Genomic DNA, 8,850 nt, shown 5'->3' with positions numbered 1-8,850 from the left:
CAGTAGCCGACGCGACGATCCGATACCGCCAGTCAGGCAGCGTCAAAGGTGCCTCGTCACGATGTTCGTGTTTCCTACCACCAAATAAAACAATCGCGCACAAAAACAAAATCGCAGGGTCATGGCGCATTTCTTGTATACGCTGATTGGTTTAGCCGACGATAGGAAACGCACAAAGGCGATGAGCTCACTGACGATGCCGTTTTGCAGCTGCTCAACTGAATGAGCTTATAGGGTATGGCGTTCTTGGTTTTTATTGCTTGTGTGTGTGTGTGTGTGTGTGTGTGTGTGTGTGTGTGTGTGTGTGTGTGTATGTGTGTTATAATTTTTTTTTCGCCAAAACAGTTTCACATGTTTTATTTTGTTTTTTTTCTGACACGTGTTGCATTTTGAAGCTACAATCCGAGGCTGCGTGCATATGATCTTTCTTTTGTTCGTCTCATTTCCTTGAGCACTGAGCGAATAAAAGGGTTTCGTTGCGCGGGGGCAGCGGGCTGCCACGTGGAGCTCGCGACTGCCGTACTCCGGGAACTGTGATTGGGCCTGAAAACAGAGATACATTCACAAAACAGCGTTTTTTTTTTTGTTACAGTGATTAGTTGAGCGTTGCGTGTTCTTCTGACTAATCACTAAACGCACTTGGTCAAGCAGTTTAAGAAGCGAAGGACGTGGCTTTTTGTGTTCTCGCTTCGTGATTGGTTCGCAGGCGTTCTTATAGGCTAATGCTGCAATACCATTGGTTGCGCGGGGCGATAATGAGATGCTCGGCCACGCCTCGTCTTCCTTAAGTGGCCATAGGCCCCGCCCTCCGGTAACATAACAAGAAGCTTCGAGTTGCAGTGCTCATGTAAATCGTATTTACTTCATGCGATGCTAACAAAAGCCAGTGTGTTGGAAAGGTGCTTCGAGTGCATTTTACTTAAAGTACTACTTAGAATATAGGTATAGAAAACTTGTACCTTATTTGAAGTACATTATCTGAGTGTGTATACTAGTGCATTACTTAATTTTATTTTTATTCGGGTACTTTCCGCTGGGAGCTAGTTCAACTCCCTACTTTGAAATACATTTCCAGAATTTGGTCTAGTTAAATTTGTAGCACAAAATGATGCTTCGTCAACCAATAAGTGCCCTACAAGTTGAATGTGTCGAAGATTTCGTCACAGAGAGTAAAACACCTATACTCCGTGGCCACTTGACCTTATCCAATGTCCGTCGCCATTTTCGAAAATAGCGAATACACCCCCGATTACCCCTAAATATGCATACCATTTAAAAAAAAAAGGAAAAAAATGAAAGCCGTTTACAAATCCTTGTAACGCCGAATTGGAGCGCAGCTCTTGAGGGAGAGTAGGGAAGGGTACTGAGGGGGGTCACGTCACCTGCGGGTAGTCACGTGACCCCGTGGGGGTCACGTGACCTCGGGGGGGGGGGGGTCACGTGACCCCCCCCCCCCCCCCCCCGGTTACGCCGACGCCGCTCAGGCTGGAAACGGGCCCCTAAGAGCTGCGCTCTAAAACGAAAAAAAAAAAAAAAAAAACACTGTAGAGGGGGAAAAAGGACATTATGAAAGACTGTGTTAAAAAGTACCTGTACTTTACTTTAAAGGTACACTGTATTTAACTGTAATTGTATATTCATAACTGGCAGTTTCGGGAACGTACTCCTTGACACTCCAAACTGGCAAGCGGCCGATACGAACTACTTCGACGGCTAAATCTGGCCAACGAGTCAAGCAAGGGCGCCAAAAGACAACATGTAGATACCAGGTTTCGAAGCAACGCGCATATACATCATGTACCCACGAAACGGATGCTTGTAATCATGGGCGTACCAACCGGGGGGGGGGGGGGGGGGCGCAAGGGGGCGCTTGTCCCCCCAGGCATGTGTTTTGCCCCCCCCCCCCCCCCCCCCGAAACAGCCGCCACTGGGCAGGACAAACAGTGGCGGGCGGCGCCCAGGGGATACCAAGCCCCCCCCCCCCCCCCCCCCACACACACACACACACACACACTCAAAAACAAGTTGGTACGCCACTGCTTGTAATGCTCGAATCACGTCGGTGGCTCTGATATATAGAAACTTTAAAAATCCCCTCACACACACTAAGAGGTCGTGGGACATTTCGGACAATGGAAACAATTCAATCCCCCATCTCCGAATTGGACAGCGAACGTAGCGCACAAAACCCCATCGCAAAGGAGAACCGAAATAGAATCCCTCCAAATTCTGATTGTTGTGTAGCTGGCCCAGTATCCATAAAAAAGTGCACACAATGGCTACCCCCCCCCCCCCCCCCCCCAAACCCAAACCCCTAAGAAAAAAAAAAAAAAATTAAGTATATACATTAGCTTGTTATAAACATACACGCTGTCTAAAAACAAACCTGCTTTCTAGGTGTTAGCACCGCCCATGCGCAGAAGCCACATTCGCAGATTTGTTTGAGATGAAAGCGTCAGCGACACCGCTGGTACGTGACGTCATAGAGAAAATACTGTCACTTTTTGGTTAAATACCCAACACCCCGGAACGAAAAAAAAAGAAGAAAATGTCGGCACCACGTTTACCGGTTTTAATAGGACATTAGGACGTTCGTGCATGATATCATGTTAGAGCACAACGCAGGGAGGTGGTGCGCGCTGTATTGCTTCGACGATGTCATTTCCCACCGAGTTGCAGATTGGTAGAAGACGGGCATAATTTCGAAGTTGGTCAACAGTTACATAATAAAATGACAATACTAATAGAATCGAAATTTCTCTCTCAAAACCAGCACGATCGAGTCGTGTATTTCGGAAAAAATAAAATAAATAAAAGTATTTAGTGACGGCAACCGTGTAATTTCATTCACACCGTTGAGACACAATAAACGCCACTGCAAAAATTAAAAACAAATATATATATATATATATATATATATATATATATATATATATATATATATATATATATATATATATATATATATATATTGATAAGGTTCCTTCAGACATATAATAATTTTATATTTAAATTGTTAAATAATGTAATCGAACATGTTGAAATTCGAGATGCACAAAAACAAACACATTCATCCATCATACGTTGCATCTCTGAAAAAATAAGAAAAAAATGTTACGAAATTTTTGCAGCGAAATAGCAGATTTTTGCGATTAAATAAAAAGGACGGGGACGTACGCTAAGAAGTGTTTAAATTGTGCCTTTCGTTTTTCTTTTGTTCTTCTTTTTTTAATTTTGTTTTTACACTTCCGCCTAGGCATCGAAAGCTGGCGCTCTAAACTAAGATGCAATGAACTCAGAATAAGTTCCTGGCGGTTTCGATACGGACGGGCTGCCGAGTTCCGGCGTTCTCGGTTGTAGTACTGCGCATGTCGAATCGGCCTTTAGCGAAGTCCTGTCCGAAAACATCGGCGCGCGAAGTCCCGTCCACCCATTTGTTGTCATAAGCTGTCTGGCACGTGCTCAAAGCCAGTATTACAGGACCCCCTGAAATCTGTAGCGCACAACGGCTTATAAGGTTATGTTTCATCTCGCTTTTTTTTTTTCTTTGTTTCCCTTCTGTACCAAAACTTTCCGGCATACCTGAAATTTATTTCCCGGTATAAACAAAGCCCCCCCCCCCCCCCCCCCCCCCCCCCCCCCCTTCAAGGGGCTGCTCGGGAACACAAGTGTTTTCGCTTCGAATCGCTTCGAAGACTCTGGATGGGGTGCACCGGTGGCGGGGGCAAGGGGGGGGGGGGGGGGGGGAGCAGACGGGTCTTTGGGATATTGAAAACCTTCCGCCTATGCGCTACACTACTCTCTTTACAATAGGTCTACAGGGGACGCGCAATGATTTATACACCTCCCCGAGTTGTTGTCCCCCCCCCCCCCCCCCCTCCTCGTATTGAGAATTCTGAATAAGCCCCGGAGTTGCTTCATTTGCTCGGCAAATTCGTCTGTGAATTTCCTCGGCGGATTTGGAGCGATCCAAATCCGCCAAGGAATTGTAAACGCTAGCGCGCGCTTGTACGCGCAAAACACACACACAAAAAATCGCTATAAAATTGTTGCGAGTCCATCCACAGGATCCAATGCCCCGAAAAAGTGAGGGAGAGAAGGAGGCGAGAGCGCGCGGGGACGACAGAAAGCCGAGCTCTGATTGGAAGGATTAGTGGGTACATGCAAAGCTATAGCTGCCGTTGTCCCCACTGCACTTGTCGAACGCGGAACGCCGGCGCCTGACGCTTGGCTTTGCATTCGAACGCGTTCCACGAGTTCTATAGCTATACCCACTAATCAATCAAATCAGAGACATCAAAACGTAGAAGAGACAAAAAATAGAGGGACGGCGTCGTCGTCCTGTCTATTTGCTGTCTCTTCTACGTTTTGATGTCTCTCCTCTATTCCAGTCTCGGGTTCAATCCAACATAGCCTCGTATCTCGGCGCATAGACCGATCTCACGAACCATTCGGCGCATGCGTGACGCCGCCAATATTATTTCACAGAAGGCAGGCGGAAGTGCACGAAGAAGACCCCAGGAGCGGTTGTACTGCGCGCACTGGCTAAATATCTCATCTCCAGCAAGTGACTAGTCGCAACTTTGAAAACGGCTGACCAACTACGCGCTGTATAAATATCCACGCAACCCCAAATTATTTTAAGACGACTCGTGCCGTCCCGTTGTCTGCACGCGCAGAGCTCCACCGAGGTTGCCGCACGCGCAGAAAGACTAATAAAAAGTTCCTCCGCGCATTGCGGAAGCGGTGCGGTAGTCAGACTGGCTTGCTGATGCAGAATAAGAACAGCAAGGGGTACTCTCTCGGACCCCCTGCCTCTAGCACGCGTTCGCTGCCTTCCGTCGTACTTTGGTCGCGCGTGCACGGTCGAAGCTTGCGAGAGGCTGAAGCGTTATCGAAGGCAGGAGGAACCTCCCTGCCGTTCTCATCTTCGCCGGCAGCCTTGACAGCGTTGTACGCCAAGTACAACGGATGGTTTTGAGTAAACCATTTACTTTTTGCTACGTTTATTTTTATTTCTTGCTAACTATACGTTTGCAGCGCTGCTAACTGCTCTAACCATGTTTGGGGTGCTTTTATTTTTATGTTTTGTTTGCACCGCTGTGTGTGCGTTCTTCTTGGCTTCTGTCTTTTGCGTTGTTTTTTCCCCTTCAATATGTCAAACGAACTAGCTCAACTCCACGCCTTGTAACTATGTTTATGTTCATCTGTGCGTGCGTGCGTATGTCTGTGTATGTGTGTGTGCGTGTGTGTGTGTCGGAATTTTGTCGGGAGTTTTATCATTCTTAAATCGACCGTTCAAAATATGTTTACTCCAGGAGCTCCTTGCATCGAAAACTGATACATTTCAATAAGACAGATAGAAAAGGTCAGAAAGGCGAGGCTGACTAGCGTACTTGTTAGCATACCCGATCGGTAATAGGGAGGCCCGGTGTTCAAATCCCGGTTCCCGCCAAAGGTTTTGTCTTTCGGCGGCTTCGTAGCATTAATGTAATTCGGCGCGGCATGGTAGTGAATTAAGATTTTCGCGAATTTAAATAAGCTTACATCAACGAAACCACGCGGCTGTCATGACTGCAAATGCGTTACTTGAATAAGTCAAGTAATACTTGCAGCCATAACAATCGCAATTATCTTCTTTTTTTAACACATTAACCTTTTTGAGAGCAAGTGCCAGTTGACTGACTTCCCTTGAATTTCCGAGAAAACAACATCAAGAATTTTCCTGGGATGTTCGTAAACTCCCAATTTTAGTCTTTAGCGTTTAGTGGAGTTGTTTTGATGGTTCATGAACAACCTCAAGTCGGGAAAGCATTTTACGTTTTCTAGAGAGAGCAAATTGTAACATCTTACTTCTTCCGCGGTTGCTTGAAGGTTATTGGAAAGGTCGTTGCTGTGAACTACAAAAATTACGATGCAAAAACTGGGCCCAGGGCCACTTGCCGCTGACGTTCACACCTGCGACTCTATCGTGTGCTTCTCAGTACATTCTCCTCTGCATTGTTCTGTCTGCTTTCGCTCCAAAGCAGCTCACGGCCCTGACGGATTGAAAACACAAATGTTTTTTCTCGGCATATATTTTTTTTTGTAATAAAATTTGGGAAAGGTTTGATGTGGTTTAAAAGTCTTGTGGACAGTCGAAAGGTTGTTGATCGATGTCTTCTGATTCCCGTTCAGTTTTCTTAGTTTAATAATCCTCAAAGGCACTTCAATGAAGTGCATTACATGAGAGGGGGGGGGGGGGGGATTTAGTGCAAAATAACTAAGAGTGAAGGTTTTTCATTAACAGTTCGGCTAATTATGAACTAGAGACATACTTACAGATAATATAAAATACGCAATTAAGAAAAAAGTAAATGATATCGATTAAGCATTTTCACTAAAGAAAAGCACTTGTGAGGTTTACCTCGCAAAAATCACTGAACTTAGCTTGGGTGGTTTCGAGCACGATTTTTTACAGGTAGAGGATCCCACTCAATAATAGCTAGGGGAAGCGGGGGATTTAGAAATTTATTAGCTCTCGCGAATATAGAGTTTACTTTTAAGTATTGGTCATGACGTAATTTGATGTGAGATGACAGTAGACAGTGCGTGCTAGAAAGAGAAGAGGAATGGTAGATATTATGCAACGGGACAAGACGAGCACATTTAGTTCTTCAATAGGCGAAACTCTAGATTTGATTTTAGTGCAGCGCTTGACGTCCGTGAGTAGTCGTGCGATGCAAAACGAGACGCTTTATTTTGAACCGAGTCGAGTTTGTGGCCAGCTCATAGCCCACAGAAAAGAACTGCATGAAAGGGAGAGGGTACGCCTCCTAACTCCAAAGATATTATGAACGAATGAGCGTTCATCTCCTGTTCCCAAGAAATGCTACCTGGATGCTGCTATAGAAAAAGAGCAGCGTGCACTGCCAGAAAATGCAAAGAGAGGGCGCAGTTAAATTTAATCAACAATGCTATTTTAACAACAGCCGCAGCAGCAGCAGCAGCAGTAGTAATAATCAATCAATCAATCAATCAATCAATATTATATATGATGCCAAAAACAATTATAAGGTCTTGGTGCTGGCATACCGACATATTCAAACACTTACTAAAATGAAACATAAAAACACTAGACAAGAACCCATAAGCAGTACATTTCATCACGCATAGAAAGAGGGAATATTAGCGCATTGGCATTTCAGTACAGCTAAATGTTATAGCCTCAAATTTAAAGCATTACTCGCTTGACAAGAAAAAAATACTTTTCAGAAGAGCATTAGCTCGAACATACTTTCAACCGAATGACCGAATTCGTTTGAGCTAGAAGACCCGGAGAATCAATAGACCTGTGCAAGGTCCCAAACAAAAATAACAAGTCCACCTTTTCTCGGCGACGATACAGACCAAGTAGTTTGATACGTTTCAGCAAAGCCTCGTAATTCAACGAATGATCATCGCTTGTGAAATAGCGTTTTTTAAAAATAGAAATACGTTTTTTTGTTGTATACGTTCTATTCTGAGTGAATTCGTTTTACCGATGTCATTCCACACTACCGACGCATATTCTAGCTGAGAACGGCTGAGTGAGTAAAGGGTAATAAAAGTACACAGAGTGGTGAATTCTCTAGTCACGCGACTCACAACTCCCGAAGCTCGCAAGGATACAGTAATCATTTTCCCCACATGAACATCAAAACGCAGGTTTGAATAAAAAACAACACCAAGATCTCTTATTTCTATTACACGGGTCAGTAATTCTCTGTCAATGAGATAAGGGAAGCATACGTTTTGCATTTTGCGTAAAAATGTCATTACTTTTGTTGTTGAACGATTAAGACGAAGCTTGTTTTCTTTGCACCAAACGTTCAAGGAGTTGACGTCGGTCTTTATAGCTTTGCGCAGTCATCAGTAGTTCGAATTTCTTTGTATATTTTAATATCATCCGCATACTGCAGGAATAACGAATCTGAAATAACTAAAGGGACATCGTTCACAAAAATAGAGAATAAGAGAGGCCTAAAACAGATCCCTGGGGCACCTCGGAGTTTGTTTTGTAGGGTCTGGAGGCAGTATGATTAACTCGAACAAAACCTTCCCTGTGCAATAGATAACTCTTAAACCATTCAAGCAATTCCCCACCAACACCATAGTGAGAGAGCTGAGCCAGCAATATTTTGTGATCAACTAGATCGAAGGCCCTACTCAAATCAAAAATAAACTACATCGAGTTGGCCCTGCTTACACACGACGCGTGAAGCGGTTGACATGAAAGTGACCAGATTAGTTGTCGTCGACCTGCCAGGAACAAAGCCATGCTGGTTGGGAATTAAGAGGTTTCTGAAACACAAAGATACAAATTTATGAACAACTGTTCATAAGAGAAGGAGCTCAGAAGGCAGATCGGCCTATAATTAAATACGTCCCCGCCTTTTCACGCCTCATGCAGAGGAACGACTACAGCGAGCTCCCACATGTCTGGAAGTATCTCACACAACATAAGCCTGAATAGATCATGCTAAGATTTAATTAAAGCGGAAGGTACTCCATCGTGACCAGCTGGCAACTTTGGTCTCCTTTTTCCTAATACACTCCTCAATAACCTCCTCGCTGACTAAGATCGAGTCAAGGATGTTAGCAAACCATGACCGAGCGCGCCTACCTGATCGGTGTAAATCGACCTGAAATGATCTGCAAATATTTCTGCTGTGCTTTCTGCAGTGACACCGTCTAGAACGATCACCTTCGATGAATTTGCTTTTTCTGTACGCGAACCAACGTACTGCCAACACTTTCTGGGATTTCGACATAAATCCGACTCCTCTGCTTCTTGGTGTGCCCATAAACTGCGCATCGCCGAGCGCTCAT

The sequence above is a fragment of the Ixodes scapularis genome, unplaced genomic scaffold (assembly GCF_016920785.2).
Source record: "Ixodes scapularis isolate PalLabHiFi unplaced genomic scaffold, ASM1692078v2 PGA_scaffold7__128_contigs__length_106722199, whole genome shotgun sequence".
In the NCBI taxonomy this organism is placed as follows: Eukaryota; Metazoa; Arthropoda; class Arachnida; order Ixodida; family Ixodidae; genus Ixodes; species Ixodes scapularis.
Note: the sequence above shows the minus strand (reverse complement) of the source record.